The sequence below is a fragment of the Clarias gariepinus genome, chromosome 4 (assembly GCF_024256425.1).
Source record: "Clarias gariepinus isolate MV-2021 ecotype Netherlands chromosome 4, CGAR_prim_01v2, whole genome shotgun sequence".
Lineage (NCBI taxonomy): Eukaryota > Metazoa > Chordata > Actinopteri > Siluriformes > Clariidae > Clarias > Clarias gariepinus.
Window position 1 is genome coordinate 28,858,851 of NC_071103.1, and position 17,934 is coordinate 28,876,784.

A 17,934-nucleotide genomic window follows, 5' to 3' on the forward strand; every position below is an offset into this window, starting at 1 on the left:
TACTGTAGGTGTATGTGCGTGCATCTCATAGGTGTGTGTGCACTCATATGTAGTTGTTTGAGCAGTTAGTAGTATATATGTACAGTATGTGTGACTATTTCATATATGTGTATGCAAGTGTTTCATGTTTGTGCATTAGTGAAGTTTGATTTAAGCCCTATATGGTGCCTCATACATAACTCCAATCCTATGCTAAATATGCTTGCTTTATTTAAAATTCGTTGTGGTAGTGTACAGAGACAAAGATATGAAATTTTCATCACTGTACAAATACTGGATCTTTCTTTCATTTTTTTTCTTTCTTTCATTTTTTTTCTTTATTAGGTGACATGGAACATATTTATTTATCTTTCTAATAAATTAAATAAATAAATAGATAGATAGATAAATAAATGCATTGATCAATAAATACTTTCATTCATTTATTCATAAAAAAAGCATAATGTCAGGAAAAGTTCTTTATCACCAAACCATCTCTTACAGTGTAATAGCATGAGGTCGATTTTAGGTTTTCGATGATCTTAATAAATTACGGCAGGAGCTCCTTTCATTAAATAAGCATGGCTTTAATTATATGTGACAGAAATTGGCTTCTTGCCACTGGGTTGGTTTATGGTGATGACCTGGGAATTGTCACCAACTTTACCTTTCACTGCATTGTGTTTTCTCATAAAGACCTCTGTGTCCCTATAAGCGATCAACTGAAACACAGCAGAACAAATCAATAGGCATGAAATTCTTTGTTTATTGTTACAAAAAGGACTAAGTATAATTACAGAAGGTGTTTGCTCATTTAATCCTACAGACCGTCTGAGAGATCACAGAGAAGGTAAGCTGGTAATGAGTTAGAAATGTCATTACTAAATGTTGCATGGTCAAATGTTAAAATATTTTAAAACCCCTTCCTAAGTATATTGTATATTCATTTATGTTTTAAATAATGGATTTAAATGTGGGTCCTTAGGGACCTATCATGATGTAATAAGCTGCTGGACTAAGCTTGTCTTGGCTCTGGGTTTGGATGAACTCAGCATTTCAGAGACATATTAAGAAGGTTATAAAATAACTATGCAGAGCAATGTAGCCAAGATCAATATAGAAGAAATTTTAACTTAATTAAAAATCTAAAGCTGGAATCACTATGAAACTTCAGCCACAGTGCTTGTTCATTCAATTTACTTCACACAGTAAAGCAATATCATTTTTGAAAAAATACTTTATACTCCTTAATAAAATATAGCATTATTTATTAAATATAGCATAATAAAATATAACTTAGCCCCATCCACTAATTGTTGCTTTCCCTTAAATGTAAGTACAGTATGGTCATTTTGTGTTTTAAAATAGAACAGACATTTTAAAAAGTTGTTTGACTTTAAGTGTCGTAATAAACACCTGCAGATGACTTCCAGAACTAGGATATTTGAGACCACAAGTCATTACTTGAGTATTACCTGCAGTATAAAAAAATAATGAAGGTTAGGTTTCAACCCTTATTTACAGTGTCTGAAAATATGATGGAGAAATCTAAAATAAAAGATCTAAAATGAGCTTTGGTTAAACAATGAGTTTGTTTTAATTGAAGTAAAATCAGCTGAATTCTTTCTCTCTCTCTCTCTCTCTCTCTCTCTCTCTCGTCTTATTCTCCTCTGTGGTCTCTTTGAAGGTCTCTAAAGAATGTTTTCATTTGCCTTCTGATATGAAACCTCTGGGATTTTATTTTGATTGTCTTTTTGCTCAGAACTCTTGGTTGTGTTGGGCCTGACATCGGACTGCCTTCTTCTGCACTTGGCTTTGGTCGTAGCTTGGTTTTGATACAGAAGCAGCCTGAGGACACGATACTGAGAAACAGGGGAATCAGCATTACCATTTTACTTACAAGCACCCACCTACACACAAACCCAGACACACACAGACACACACACACACACACACACACACACACACACAGACACACACACACACACACCAGGAAAAAAAAAAAAATATATATATATATATATATATATATATATATGTATATGTTAAATTATAAAAATATATGATTAATAAGTTTCAGGTTGCTTCTGTATAAATTATTTTAGAGTACTCCATCACTGGAGTGATGCATTTTCTTTGTGTCTAATGTTGTATAAAAAGCAATCTAAAACGAAAAGAAAATTATGATATATTTTGCAAATAAAAAAGTTATTTCTCAGTATTTTTTCTCATCATTATTTTCTTTATTTGTCTTTTACATTCAGTCAGTCATTTTCAGTAATACTTGTCTCAAACCATCATGGGAACATTGGACAAGGTGAAAACGCTTTAAGTACAGTATGTGATGCCAGTATGTTCCAGGTTACTGTGCACGCACACACACACACACACACACACACACACACACACACACACACACACGTAGATACTTTTTAACTACCACAGGTATAACTATACATTTATACATACATACATAATCTCGAGGCTACCTGTAGTTTTTTTGCGTAGTCGGAAATGAGAGGTTAGTTTCCTTTTGCGCAGGCTATTCTCTGTTTATAAAATAATTCACTTCCATATAATTAGTGACTTCCTTACTGTGTAAGGAAGATTGCATAATGTTTTAGATTAATACATCATGATTGTTCATACATATGAATATCATATGAGAAAAAAAATTACACAAAATGTGGCAATACATTTCTAAATATCAAAGTAGCAAGCAAAGGTCAGACAAATAACCTGAGATCAGCAGTCCAATAGGCTGACAACTATTGAAGCATTAATGTATAGCAAAGTGGTATGTTTGTAGGAATACAGAAGAGAACTGAAACTGTGACCTTCTTTTTCTCCTCATTACTGCTCGGCTTTCCCACCATGCTTTTCTCTTCCTCTACTATTCTAACTTTCTCCACTTGGTTGTACAAAGCTGCGAGTACAGTTTTCTTCTTGTCTTCCTCCCCAATAGACTCTCTCTGCATTAATCATTACAGACTACAGACTTTTGGCAAATGATGCAAAGTGAGGTCTTGACTCAGACACATTCTTGCCTTTATGGATGGTTTTGCAACCTCGCCCCACTTGTCCTTTACAGGCAGTTGGTCTCCATATCGTGTGTGTGTGTGTGTGTGTGTGTGTGTGTGTGTGTGTGTGTGTGTGTGTGTGTGTGTGTGTGTGTGTGCGCGCGTGTGTGTCCAAAAAAGGAAATGTCATCTACAAGATGAGATCATGTAGATGGACAACAGAAGGAATTTGTCCTGAGGATAAAATGACATGCTGTTCTGTTCAGATCTTCCTACAGTAATATATCTGGTTTGGACGTGTAACATTACTCAAACAGCATTCTAGCTAAAAAAAAAGGCTTTTATTTGCAAGCCAGTACTATATCTTGTGGATAAAATAAATACAGCTTGCATATTTTATACCTACAGTACAGCATAGTTCTGAACCAACTTTGCACAAGCAAGCTGTATAATAAAGGTCAGGTTTATATATTTATACAGTTATAAGTTAAATAAATGATAAATGATGATAAATGAAGTTAGCCTTCTGATTGATATAATTTAAAATATTTGCACAATTATAAACTAATACAGAACATAATTTTAGTATTTATTTTAAAAACATTGTATAGGTTACAATGGCTAAAAGCTAATGCAACAGAAAAGATTCCTGAATTGAAAGGAAATATGAGTGACAGGTAAATTTGGGACATTCCGGAGAGGCTGCATCTCAAGAGGATGCATTTCAACTTTTTTCCATAAACTTTTCAGTGCTGTCTAAACACAGGCAGAATGATGGCATAGTGGTTAGCACTGTGGCTTTGCGTCTCTGGGGTTGAGGATTTGCATTCATCTTGGGTCTGTATATGATTGTTTTTCCCGTGCATAGTTTCCCCATGGGTATGCTGGTTTCCTCCAACAGTCCAAAGATATGCAGATACTGACTGGCATTTCCAAACTCTTATTTTGTGGCGGGGTGTGTAAATGTGCTCTGTAATGGGTTGGCATACTATCTAGGGTGTACCCTGCCTAGTGCCCGGAGTCCCAGGGATAGGCTTCAGGCTTCTAGTGACCCTGTATAGTATAACCAGCATAGAGGGTGTTTAAACTCATAACTGTATCATTAAAAAATGCAGTTGCAAGTGCAATGCTGTACTTGAGGTGGAACATTGTGTGATGTTGTTGTATTGCAATTTTCTCAATTTGGGAAATCAATCTGAAATCTGTGAACACCACATTAATCCACATTTCAAGAGAATTTAAGGCTGTGTTGCAAAGCCACAAACTATGCTTGATAATACTGGCACAATAGTTTGGTAGAATGTTGTACATTTGATACCAAATCCTAGATTAAAAAGAAAAATCTCTTACTTTTAAAATGAGTGTAATTATTTAGACAGTGTTAGTTAGCTATCTTTGCTATTTTACAGAATGGGAAATCTATACAGAAGACAGAGAATGAGGAAGGAAAACGTTGCTATACAGTATGATTTCTCAGGGCATCACATGTACAGCGGAACTGTATTATGTTTTTTGCATGCTTATGTAAGTAATGTACTAAAGCAGTTTCTACAATTTCATGTAAAAACAGGCCACTGGTTGACGTGAATGGGGTTGAATATAATGACCAGCATGGTATAGTACATATTTTTACATATATAATCTAAAAGAATAAATTTAAATAATATTTTATATTATATCCCTTTTTCAGGACTGTGTATTTCAACAATAATGTTGTAAAAATCCAAATAACTTTACAGATCTTCATTGTAAAGGGTTTAAACAATGTTTTCCATGCATGTTCAATTAACTACAATCAATTAATTAACATGCACCTGTGGAATGGTCGTTAAGACCTTAACAGCTTACAGAAAGTAGGCATTTAAGGTCACAGTTCTAAAAACGCAGGACACTAAAGAGACTTGTCTACCGACTGTGAAAAACACCTAAAGAAAGACGCCCAGGGTCCCTGCTCATCTGCGTGAACGTGCATTAGGCAAGCTGCAGGGAGGCATGAGGACTGCTGATGTGGCTAGGGCAATAAATCGCCATGTCCGCACTGTGAGACGCCTAAGACAGCGCTACAGGGAGACAGGAAGGATAGCTGATCATCCTTGCAGTGAAAGACCACGTGTAACAACACCTGCACAGGATCGGTACATCCGAATATCACACCTGCGTGACAGGTACAGGATGGCCACAACAACTGCCCGAGTCACACCAGGAACACACAATCCCTCCATCAGTGCTCAGACTGTCCGCAATAGGCAGTCCATGAGGAGGAGATGCACTGCAGTACTTCAAGCAGCTGGTGGCCACACCAGATACTGACTGGTACTTTTGATTTTGAGCCTCCCTTCATTCAGGGACACATTGTGGAACATTTTTAGTTTATGTCTTATGGTGTTGACTCTTTTAGTGTTCATACAAATATTTACACATAAAGTTTACTGAAAGTAAAAACAGTTGAAGTCAGAGGACGTTTCTTTTTTTGCTGATTGTATATTATGTATAAATTAAATGTTTTTAATGTTTATGGGTTTTTTTTTGTTATTATTTTATGGAGCTGCAGTGTCCACGTCTGTACAAAAATGGCTGAAACTAAAGAATTCACAAGTGGATAGTGAATTACTTTGGCAAATTTCTGTACATGATTTTTCAGGAAGCAGGCATGGTGCATTGAGCAAGTGAGTATAATGCAGACATCTTTTTGACTTGATGCCCAGCCATATCAGCAGGTTTCAAATTATTGTGGACTACTTATTAAATTTTAAGTCTTAAATAGCAATTACATGGCATAAAACAGCAAATTATTTTTATTATTTGATGTTTTTTTGTCACTAAAACATCAAATCAGTCACTTTTGTCTCAATATTTTTGGCCACAGCTGCATACAGTAGATGGCACATTAGCCACTGTTGGTACAGTAACTATTTTCATGTCAGCGCATCATTAAAAAGCACTAGAATTTCTCACCAGTGCATCAAATACAACTCAAGCCTTATTAAAATTGGATGTAATTCATTTTATATGTATAAGTGATTTTAAAATTTTTTTCTCTTAGGATATATTAGGCATCTCTACTCATAATGATGTAAAGTAAAATATGCATGCACTGCAGACACTCTGATTTTGACTACTACTGGAACTACTTAAAATTTGGGCAAAGCACTGGTATGTATAGTAAATGAACAGATGGACAAAAAAAGCATGTTTTTTTCTGGGAATGCAGAATTTGTTTAAATACTAAAATCTGTAAGGTTTATGAAATTAATTTGTTGTTATTTTTTGTAAGCCTTCAATATTTCGACCACATACTTCTATTCTGTACTTACTGTGTAATATATGTATTGTATTGTATATATGTATTGTATTATGTATGTATAAAACTAATTTGCATCCTATTTTTATTTCAGAAAAGTGCTTTTTATTAATGGCATTAAATAATAGCAGTGCATCTCTGTTGTTGATATTTCTAGACAAAAGATGCATAGATTTGACAACAGACTTCACACATGAATAAAGTGGATTCATTTTTCACTTCTGCATTTACTAGCACCAAGCTCTTTTTATGAGATAAAAAAAACAGAAGAACATCCTGTCATAAGAGCTGCTCCATTAACATAGAGATGAAAAATTCAGCAATTAAAAAAAAAACAACAACAATAGTAAACTTTTTTTCTTAAAATTCTGAATCATGCATTAAAGAATAAAACCCAAAAGACCTCTAGTATAAACCCATAGTTGTCACTCCCAAGGTTTTCATAGTTAGTTATATGCCTCTAATACCAATCTTTATAGCATACCCTTTTACTATAAATACAGAACTGGGTTTGCATTCCCATCATTTGTAAACTGACTGCTTGAGTCTTTTGAAAACCATTTATATCATTTTGTAGTCTTATAATATACACTAGCATATTTTAAGCAGTCATACAAACACTGTTTTGTGCCTTTTAAGCTTTTATGGTTTGTTTTATATAACAAGACAGATAGACTATATGGACATATGTAAGTGGACACTTTGAGTTTTTCAACTGCGTAGATTGCTAATAGACGCATAAACTCAAAAACATAACCATGCGATCTCAATAGACAAATTACTGGCAGTAGAAGAGTTCGATGCTATTCGTTAATATTGTGTAATAGGAAATGTCCAAAAAGCATATATAGGTGAAATAGTCATGTACCCACATAGTTAAGAGCAGTGCTTCGGTCCTGAAGGGCCACCTACTGTAGTTGTTTTTTTATTTTTATTCCCCCACATCCCCCAACACACCTGATTTAACAAATCAGCTAATTAATTGCATTTTCTGAATTGAACTGTGTGTGATAAACCAGGGAAAACACTAAAATGAACAGGGCAGGTGGCCCTCCATGCAGTGTATTCAAATCATTTTGGTGAATTGTTTCATTGTTAATTTTTATTATCTTGGGTAAAATAATACTATTCTTTACTTCTAAAAGTCTAAAGCAGTCTCAAGACTTTCAAATCAAACAACACTTGTCTTGATGGCTTCTAGCAGTTAAACTGCCTTGTGCACACTTTTATTACAGCAGAGCATTTAATGCACTTTGTTGTTTGGTTCATAAAGATGGGGGTTTGTTTTTTTCTTCTGAACCTTGATGTAGGGATCATGTGCAGGCATGATTGTGTTTTCTGTTTCTCTCTGCACTCATACTCTCATTTCATTGTAGTTTGCACACTCAAAGCTTTACTGCTTGCCACTCATCTTCCAATGGCCTTTATGTATCACAGGAGAAGATTGGGGTTAGCTTTAAGAGATTTTATTCTTATTTCTTTAAACCTGCTTATTGATCAAGCCACCCAGGGCCACTATGCAGCAGCAGCAGCAGTGTTTTGTCTTCATTCCAGCTTTTGCCAATACCCAGATGTAGATATATGATGATGGTGGTATTGAATGTGGCTTTAAAACAATTACAGCATAATCTCCTCAATGTGTTCGAATAGATTTTTATCGTGATCATTATCCTCCTGTCCACACACACACACACACACACACACACACACACACACACACACACACACCTTGTACAGCTCTGTGTTGAGTCACACTTGTATCTACCAAGTGAATCCCATTTAAATGCAGATCTTAACTGAGGTTAATCAAACAAAGCTTCACTCTTGTATTGCCCTTAGTTGTTTTTGCAATTTTTCTACAATTGTATTGCTGCTCGGTGTACTTGAGGATACAGTTTAACCAAAAATAAAGCTATTATTTGGACATTATTTAAAATTAGGACTGTGAATAATGTAATGGGTTGTAGAACTGAACTGAGGATCAGTTAAGTGGTCCAAATCTTATTCCTAGTGATTACATGTCAGGCATTTCTGTAATTACATCTTATTGCATGTAGATATAAGATTGGTTAAAGGGGAACTATTATTGAAAACTCACTTTTTCAGTGCTTGTGCATGTATATTTGTGTTTACCGAGATGCCTTCCAGCCCGCAAGCTGTGAAATTAAACAACAAAGTAATTTTTTTAGTAGGTGGCCTGAGTCAGAAATCAAGTGCGAGGAAACATGCCTTTGAGATTTTGAGCAGGTTTCTTTGGGAGACCCGCCTCTGATTTGAACAAACCGGCCTTTAACTAAATATCCATAAACTGGCTGCACAGACCCAAATATTTCCAAACATCCACCATTTAGTTTTTACTCTCTAACAGTATGAAGTACCATGGTCATAAGAAAGGGTAGAGGTAGCTGCTCTGTTGTGGACTGTACATACCAGCACAAAACTCTACATCAGCTACCTGGCTCAGAGGACCTAAGAGCTGCATGGATTAACGCCTGCTGGTGTGTTACAGCTATATTGTGTCTGACTGGTTCCTGGAGCAGTACTGTACAACACTAAACTGGTGGCTCAGTGTGTTAAGGCTCTGAGTTACGGATCGGAAGATCAGCAGTTCAAACCCCAGCTCCGCCAGGTTACTGCTGTGGGCCCTTGACCTGCGCTCTGACCCTTGCCTACCAAAAAGAAGCTGGGATATGGGAAGAATTAAGCACTGCATATCATACTGTGTATGTGACAAATAGAATTTGATTTGATTTGAAATAGCATTAAACTGGATAGCATTGAAATGGAGGGTTAGAGAGGGATTTTGGATTTAGTTCCATATTAATAGTGGCTCATTTTTGATGAAATTTGGTTTGTTATTTAATGTTTTCTTAAGACTCATTAAGACAACACAGAATTTGAATAATTTGTGGAAAAGAGATATACATGTCTCCTTTAAACAATAATATATCTCCTTTAATATACAGTACTGTATGGGTCACATAGTGATGTAGGGTAGTGTTGTTACCTCATAGCTTTATTGGGTGACCCTAAGTTATATAAGTCCCATATAAGATTATATGGTTAATGTATTTTAATATACTTTCATGTAACATAATATTTACAGCATTTGGCAGACGCACTAATTAACTTAACTTCATAACATCCCTGCTAGGGGAATCTTAGTGGTTAGCACTGTGGCCTCGCACATTCAGGGTTGATGATTTGAGTCCTACCTTTGGGTCAGTGTGCATCAAAGTGATCAATTATTTTCAAGTAAACTGGTGATAGGGTCATGTGCACCCAAGTCCCATCTATGCCCACAGAGACCAAAGCCCACAGAAAAACCAATGCAGCACAAACTGCCAAAAATGTCAAAGCTGGCCACTACAGAAAGGTATCAGGACGCCCAGCATACTACAGCCTGCAATACACAGGGGATAGCAGGCAAAGATGTCCTGGTGCCAGACACCACAGCACACCGCCAGAGGTCCTGTGAAACCACACCCTAAAGGGTCACAGCTGACCCAATGGCACAAGAGAAAATTGTGCCAAAACCTTAGTGGTTTAAATAGTAATGGACTTTAATGTCCAAATTATTCTACCCACATGAATTTGTAAGCTGATAAAAATGATGGAGCAAGTGCTACAAATTATAACACCAGTTTAGCATTTGCAGTAAATTGTTTGTTCATGCTTATACCTCTTTGCACTGTAAGCAGACCAAATTGTAAAACTTATTGTAAAACAAATAATGTCACAAATTTCCATTTTATCACTTTATATTCTTCTCAGCTTTATTTGGCTTCATTTCACTTTTTTGCACAATTGAGAGAACAGATAAACTGAGAGACAGCAGTTACTTAAAAATATGTGAAACACTGGGGCTCAGGTGTGTTATGTTAGTCATTACCTTAACAGTTTGTCACGAAACACCCTTTTTCCCAATGCAGACCCGTGCTAAACTCCACCACCTGCTACACATACATTTTCAAAGCACCCTGCCAGAAAAAAGAAATATATCAACTGAAATTTTAAGAAAATGCAGTTTATAATTCATACTTATGTTAACCATACAGCTATGATAAATAATCATTCTATATCCAAAATCTAGCACATCATTTGAAAGCATGAGAACACATTCTTCCAGTCAGATGAGCTGCAAATGATCTAGATCTGACAATTAGATTAAGATTAATCCATTCTTATTAGCTCTTTATAATCTCCCTCATATTCAGTTCTCAAATAGCCCATCTAACCACTGACGAATATCAGACTTATTAAAGAGACAAAGTTAGAGTTGGCAATAAAAATGATCTTATGGAATATGAGTGTATGTAGGAGGTGAGGAAAAAACATGAAGAAAAAAGACATGTATAAACATGTAAATCGCAATTGATGTTATTTCTGGATATACAGTAGCCAGTGTAAAATTTTTATTTTCTTCCGATAATGTATTCTTCAAATCATGACAACAGTAACACCATGATATTTAAATCCGAACTAGCCACAGAAAAAGACTGGGAACAAAATTAAACACTGCAATTAGATTTAACGTGCCCTCCTACATTTGTGCAGAATAGCATTATTAAAACTACACCCACTAAAAGCACTTGCTTGTTCATGCAATTATTCAATCAGCCAATCATGTGGAAGCAGTGCAATGTCGCAAATTTCGAAAAATAAAATCCTGCAAATACAGGTCTAAAGGTTCAGCTAAAGTTTATAATAAACATAAGAATGAGAAAATAATGCTATATTTGTGACTTTAACTGGAGCATGGCTGTTGGTGCCAGAGAGGCTGGTGGTTGTATTTCAGAAATTCTGATCTCCTAAGATTTTTCTACATAACACAGAAAGGTGCAAAAAAAATACATAAATAAATAAATTACATATAATCGTGCAAAAAATACAAAACATCAAGCAAGTGGCAGTTGTTAGGGCCTTGTTAAGAACGTCAAAGTGGAAATGGCAGATTGGTATGAAATGACAGAAAGTCTATGATAACTGAAATGACCACTCTTTACAACCATAGTGAGCAGAAAAGCATATCAGAATACACAACATATTGACGCCTGAGAAGAATGGGCTGGTGAGGTAGTTTTTTTCCTCTGCTCTAATGTTTAATTTGACTGCCTTCAGCTATGATTACGGTGCGCGAGGTGGTGGCTGAATCATGTGTAAAAATGATTCCTCGTGCTCTCAGAACCACTCTGGTTGAGTCCTGGAATATTTCCATGCCATCAGGAAAGGAAAAAAAATTATAAATGTGATAAGCTGATCGTTCGGTACATTTAGGTAGTTAGCCAACTTCATTTTATGCCCATGTAATGTTGTTGATCCTAGACATTTACATTTAGGCATTAGGCACTTACATTTTTATCTCATTATACATCGGAGCAGTTGAGGGTTAAGGGCCTTGCTCAAGGGCCCAACAGTGGCAACTTGGTGGTTGTGGGGTTTAAACCTGGGATCTTCTGAACCGTAGGCCAATGCCTTAACCACTGAGCTACCCCTGGCCCTACGCATCCCCAGATCATAACACTGCCTCCAGAGGCTTGTACAATGGCCACAATGCATGATGGGTGCATTACTCCATCTTACCCTGATGCGCACATTGCTCTGTAATATGGTCAGTCTGGACTTATCAGACCATATGACCTTTATCTGTTGCTCTAAAGTCCAATCTTCATACTCCTAGTAATCTAAGGATTCCATTTCACAGCCTTAATTAATTAGATAGACTTTGTGACTGCTTTCTCAACACTGCATCATCATCACACCGTCACAATCAGTAGCCACTGAAATTAAAAAGGTTGTTTATATATATATATATATATATATATATATATATTTTTTAAACACTTTGCTGCATCTGGTTTTTTTTTACACTTTCTCTGTACAGTTTTTGCAAGTTTTTTGCATTCTTTCCATCTTTGTCTAATCTACAAAAAAAGAGGGGTATTCCAGGTCAGCCCAGCCCTGACAGCATGCTCAACTCAGTGTTTCAAAATCTGGGACTCAGAAGCAATAATTTTGTAAGGTAAGGTAGTATGCAAAGGTGACCAAAAAGCTCACAGCATGTTGATTGCTTTGTAAACATTCCCTTTATATATGAAAAAAATCAGTTCAGCAAGTTTGTTTTGCAGTTATGACTTCTACCTGCTGTATTAACTGTAACATATTTTTAGATTAATCTCTTAAAATGTGAATAAGTGAATAATATTAAATAATATGAATGATTGTGTACAGATATCTCATCACATAGTGGTGTATTGGATATGTGTTTAGTGTGCACTGGAGAAATGCAATTTCACTTTTAAATTTTAAATACATTTCCTGTGGTGAAAAGGTACGGAAGAGACATTAATCAGCTACAACACTGACATTGCAGGAGCACTGAATAACATTGATTAGCAATTATATTTCAGTGAACCGATTACAGGATCATGGACACCAAAGGTCCATCTATGCCTATGGGGTCCAAAGGCAGGCCCAACCGGTTTGAACCCACAGAAAAGCTAATGTAACACAAATTACCGAAAAACAAAAAAAAATCCTGGCCCTGCTGGAAAGGTATTAGAACACTGCCGCATATGGGCTTACCAGGCAAAGAGTTCAAGGTTGTTGATCAGGCCTTCAAATCCCCAGATCTCAATATAATCTACCACCCATGGAATGCGCAGACTCACAAGTCTAATCCAAGGAGGATAAAGTGGTATAGATGATGAGTGAGTGAGATGATCTTGGTGTCAGACAACACAGACCACTCCGAGAGGTCTGGTGGAGTCATGCTCCAAGGGGCCAGAACTGCCCAGGTGGCACCAAAGGAACCCACAAAATACTGGACTTAATGTTTCATTTTATTAATGTTATGGCTCATCCATGTATTTGTAAAATGTGCAATGTACAAACAGTAAGAATGTATCATCAATATTGCAGTAGACTATTTAACTGAATAAGTAAAGTTCAACTACAGTATATCCACTAGGCAATTTAAATAAAAGATACAAAAGGAATACCCTTGAGGATATCTTCCCTCTGCCAAGTGCATTTCCGTGAAAAAAAAAATACAGTTTAGTACCTTTTTTTTTTCTTGAATGTGCATTTTATGTCATTAGTCTTGCTCGCCATACAAGCTAATTTTTCTAAAAAGTATATTTCTTAACAGTAGACTAATACAGTACACAGGTCTTGTATTCAGTCATTAATGCAGATATGTAAATACAATGTGTACAGATATGTAAATATAGACTGTCACAGGTCACACTGATTATGCTACTGCAGCACTTCAAATAGTGATTTAGTTTTAGAAGGATGGCTGTGGCAGGTCTGGGTTACAAGATACAGAGCTTCTCTCACTTTTAACAGACTCATTTTCATTTACTCAAAGGAAGTGTTAGGAATAAGTGATATCTTCAAGTTGTGACTAATTCACAGGCATACTTCTATGCCCTTGGTTTATGCAGATCGTTATTGGTTGGAAGGCTGCAGTCAGTGACTTTGACAGCGCGATGTGGCTTGGTCTTGGAGTGGGTGGCTGCAGAGCTAAACCAGACAGATGGAGGATGTGATGATGCTTTCAGTGTTGACGCACTAGGGGCTGCGTTAAAACCATTTTTTTTCCCCAGTTGGCAGAGAAAGTTCCCTTCTGCCACATTTATTCCTTGAATAAGGCATGCCCCAAGGCTGTCATGAAAAGATGACATGCCATAAAATTTTCTTTTGTGATAGGAAGAATTGTTATTTTAATGGTACTTCCTGTGAAAGGTTGGTGTCAGGCTTTGTCTATTTTTACCTGGAATTTTGAGCAGTGCATGTGCTTAAATTCTAAGTTAACAACAATAATCTACACGAAGGGAAGCTTGGTGTACAGTAATCTGACAATAGAAAATAAACCTCAAGCCCACATTGCCCTTTGTGAGGCAAATTCATGTAGTTCCCAGTTCAAATAATATCCCAACACAACACTTATTATCTCATCAATGTTGGTACTAACTGTATGCAGCCTTTTGTACCACAGTGGTCCAGTGATGGTTCCTTTTTTGTTAAACTAAGAAGTAGAATGTAACTTTTATTTAATTTCATATATAAAAGCAAGGTTTTATCTGTACATTGGTCAGGACTCGCTCTTTTTTTATAATATGTTTACGTTTTATACAGTACATTGGAGACAAGACCAGTCTCTGTTTCTGTCTGGATATATATTCATTTTGTCATCTAGAAAAATGGGCAGGAAAAAATTTAATGAAAATTTTAATCGGCACTATAAATGAAATCAAAATGTTAAGTAGAAGGGACATTAAAAGCAGTTTACGTCACAGAGGCGTAGCATTACCTGCCAGATTACATCACAGCTTCCAGCGCTTTTTAGGACAAATACTTTTCATTGAGGTGTGAACGCACAACAGTAAGGCTTATTTCAAGGAAAAGGCAAGAAGACTATAAAAACTAAACCTTTAAAGATTAATGGACAGGTTAATGTATGTTTATTCTCCCAGCAGGAAAGTTTTGTCTCATATGTTCCAAAACAGTGGTATGAATAAAAAGCAGTTATGTGAAGCACCACTATCTAATAAAACACTGGTCGTTAGAGAAAACATATCCACAGCAGTTTGGGATGAGGGCGTGAAAAATACCCAAACTGAGAGCACATTGTCATGCACTCAAATCAAAATATTGAGTTAAAGTGACGTTATGAAAAGTTGTGTGTTGGATTTAAAAATCTGCTTTCAAATGAACTACTAATAAGCTAGTTGTTCAATGTAAACAAACACCTGCACCAATAGATATTAATTAGAAAGGCTAAATTAAACATTACTTGACGTTTTTAAAGCTGTAATAACTGCACTGAAGTGGTATAAATAAATTTTAATGCGCTGGAGTAATTTTAAGACAAAACTTTTAAACTTTTTTAAATCTTTATTCGATCTACTTTTTTGATTTCTTGTCTGTGATTCACCCCCCGATTACCAAACAGGGCTGATGATGAAAAAAGATAGAATGAAATTAGCATAAACAAGGCGTAAGATACTCACTCACTCTCACTCACTCATCTTCTATACCGCTTTATCCTGTTGTAAGATACTTAACCTTACAAAATTTTATATCTTTGTATTAATAAGTTAGGCAAAGAGTTCTGCCATACATGAGGACAGGCAGATGTGCATGTGGCCTTCAACCCAAAAAAATAATATCACTGATTACATTAGAACTGAACAGCTTATTTTTTTTATGTTAACCTTTAAGTAATTTTATAAGGTTTTGTAGTTAACTCTTTTCTTCATAAAATCATTCTATATATTTAATGTAGAAAAAAGGTGAATTACTAAAACTTTTTTAAAATACTGTTTTGTTTATGTAGTTTAGAGTAAATTAATTAATTTAGTTTGCACAAAGAAAACCTTGTCCACAGTGTAGCTTTATGGTGCTTGAAAATGTAAATTTAGGAATTCTGTAGGTACAGAAACACATACAGTACTACAGAACACACCAAAACACCTGACAAGGTGTTTAACTACCTACGGTCATAAACTTGAGTATAGAACATAAAAATAGTGTAATATATGTTAAATGTGCATACTCCATGGAGGTGAGTTTTTGAATCTTTTTGAAACTTCAAATTGTAACGTCTGCCAAAGAAGCACTGAAGGGCAACTTGATAAATGCTTTACCCTTTAACTACTGAGTTTAGATCCGATTCTGCCTTGCTGCTGAATCCTCAATATATGCCAAATGAATGAATGAAGACATGAGAGTTAACAAAACTGGCTAAAAGTACATCTCAGCACTCCTCTGGGTCAACACGCTTAACATAAATTTTTGTATGCTTACTGCTTTAAAGCCTATAGGCTGGAAATCTGTGAAAAGATTTGCATAGCTATGAATATTTCAGTGATTCATTTATGGCTGTTTGGCAATGTAGTGAATAAATCATGGCAGTTAATGGTTAGTGATGCATAAGACACCAGCTCTTCAGGTTTACATAAGCTCCTGATCTCAGACTGTATAATCTGTGCACAGTGGCATCTCAGTCATGTGGTAGAGCTAGTAAAAGGTAGATCAAGCACAAGAGAACTGCACCAATATCTAAGATAAAGATTACTGAAAACTGACAAAAAATTTAAATGTGCCAATAATTATGACCCAGTATTTGAAAACCAAGCTAAAATATATATATTTTTTAGCAATTCACTGTTCTACATATGGAGCCAAATATTTACCACTCTATATGTAGAATGATTTTTTGCAGAAAACAGTGAATGACTTTAGCTGGGTTTCCACAGACTGGGTCATATTTTATGTACAAACACTATGTTAAAAAAAAAAAAAAACAATTGCTGATTTTACTGAATGAATGAAGCTGTTTTGTTTACGTAAAGTATTTTCTTATTCTGCTACAGTAGTTGCATTTTAAATCATAGGAGGCTGTTCATAAGCCTTGCTACGTATCAAATGCATGAAATGTCAGATGTTTGTTTAGTGTAAAGTATTTTATTATTCTGGTGGTTGCAAATTGAAATCATATATGCTGTTCATAAGCCTTGCTAAGTGTGATTTTTAAATACATGAAATGCCCGACATTGTTAGTGTTGTTGGATAGTTGTGCAATAGTGAACTGGACATGTGCCTAATCAGTTCAGCTTGCGATCAGATACAGTCTTGAAAACTGTCTGTAAAGCTCTTTATCAAAAAATCTAAATAAACATCACAGCAGACAAAATTAAAAAATGTTTAAATGACCCACTAAAACGCAAAGATATTAGCCAACAGAATAGAAATAAGATATCACTGCAGTGAATAGGCCTGTGTTTAAGTGCCATAAGTGGCTTGTATTTCAGTTGGTGAGACTGAGACTGATATGGATGATGCAACATTTCCCGTTGTTCAAATTTAATTATTTGTCATAAGCAGATCAGGCTATAAATATAGAAGCAGGTGGGCTAATAATTATACAGTACCTTGCAAGAGTATTCCTACCCCTAGAACTTTTCCACATTTTTTCACGTTACAATCACAAAAGTACACTTTTCATATTTTTATTTGTAAAAATAAATAAATAAACAAATGAATAAATTTAAAAACCATGTATCATTTCCCTTCCACTTTACAATTATGTGCCACATTGTATTGGAGGCATCACATAAGGTCCTAATAAAATTAATATTGTAAAACAAGTGCAAAACAATATTAAATTGCAATTTGGAACAGGTGCTGACATAATCTAAGTTGCTGTACACGAGTCACATTCACTGAGATGCCCCAAGTCTAGTTTCCTTTATGTTTCTGGTGTTTGCAATATAGGGAAGCATTTATGTTGTTTTATTGGTTTTCATGCACAATATACTCACAGAATGATTGATAATAATGTGGTAGTTTGTGCACATGTGCACATATGTTTATATGTATGTAACATGGTTATATGATGTGCACAAGAGGCTCAGAAGATTTTCCCAGTGATGAGGCTTGGGCAAAGGACAAAAAAAAACCCCTTAATAAATAATCCATGAGCTCAAGCATAATGAGGGTGACATCTTGTCTGAAACATACACACCGGACAAGGGACACAATAACGATATTATGGAAGGCTTATTCCTTTGTATTTAAAAAGAAACTGGTATTCTTCCTTGAACCCATAGTCATATGTTCAAAAAG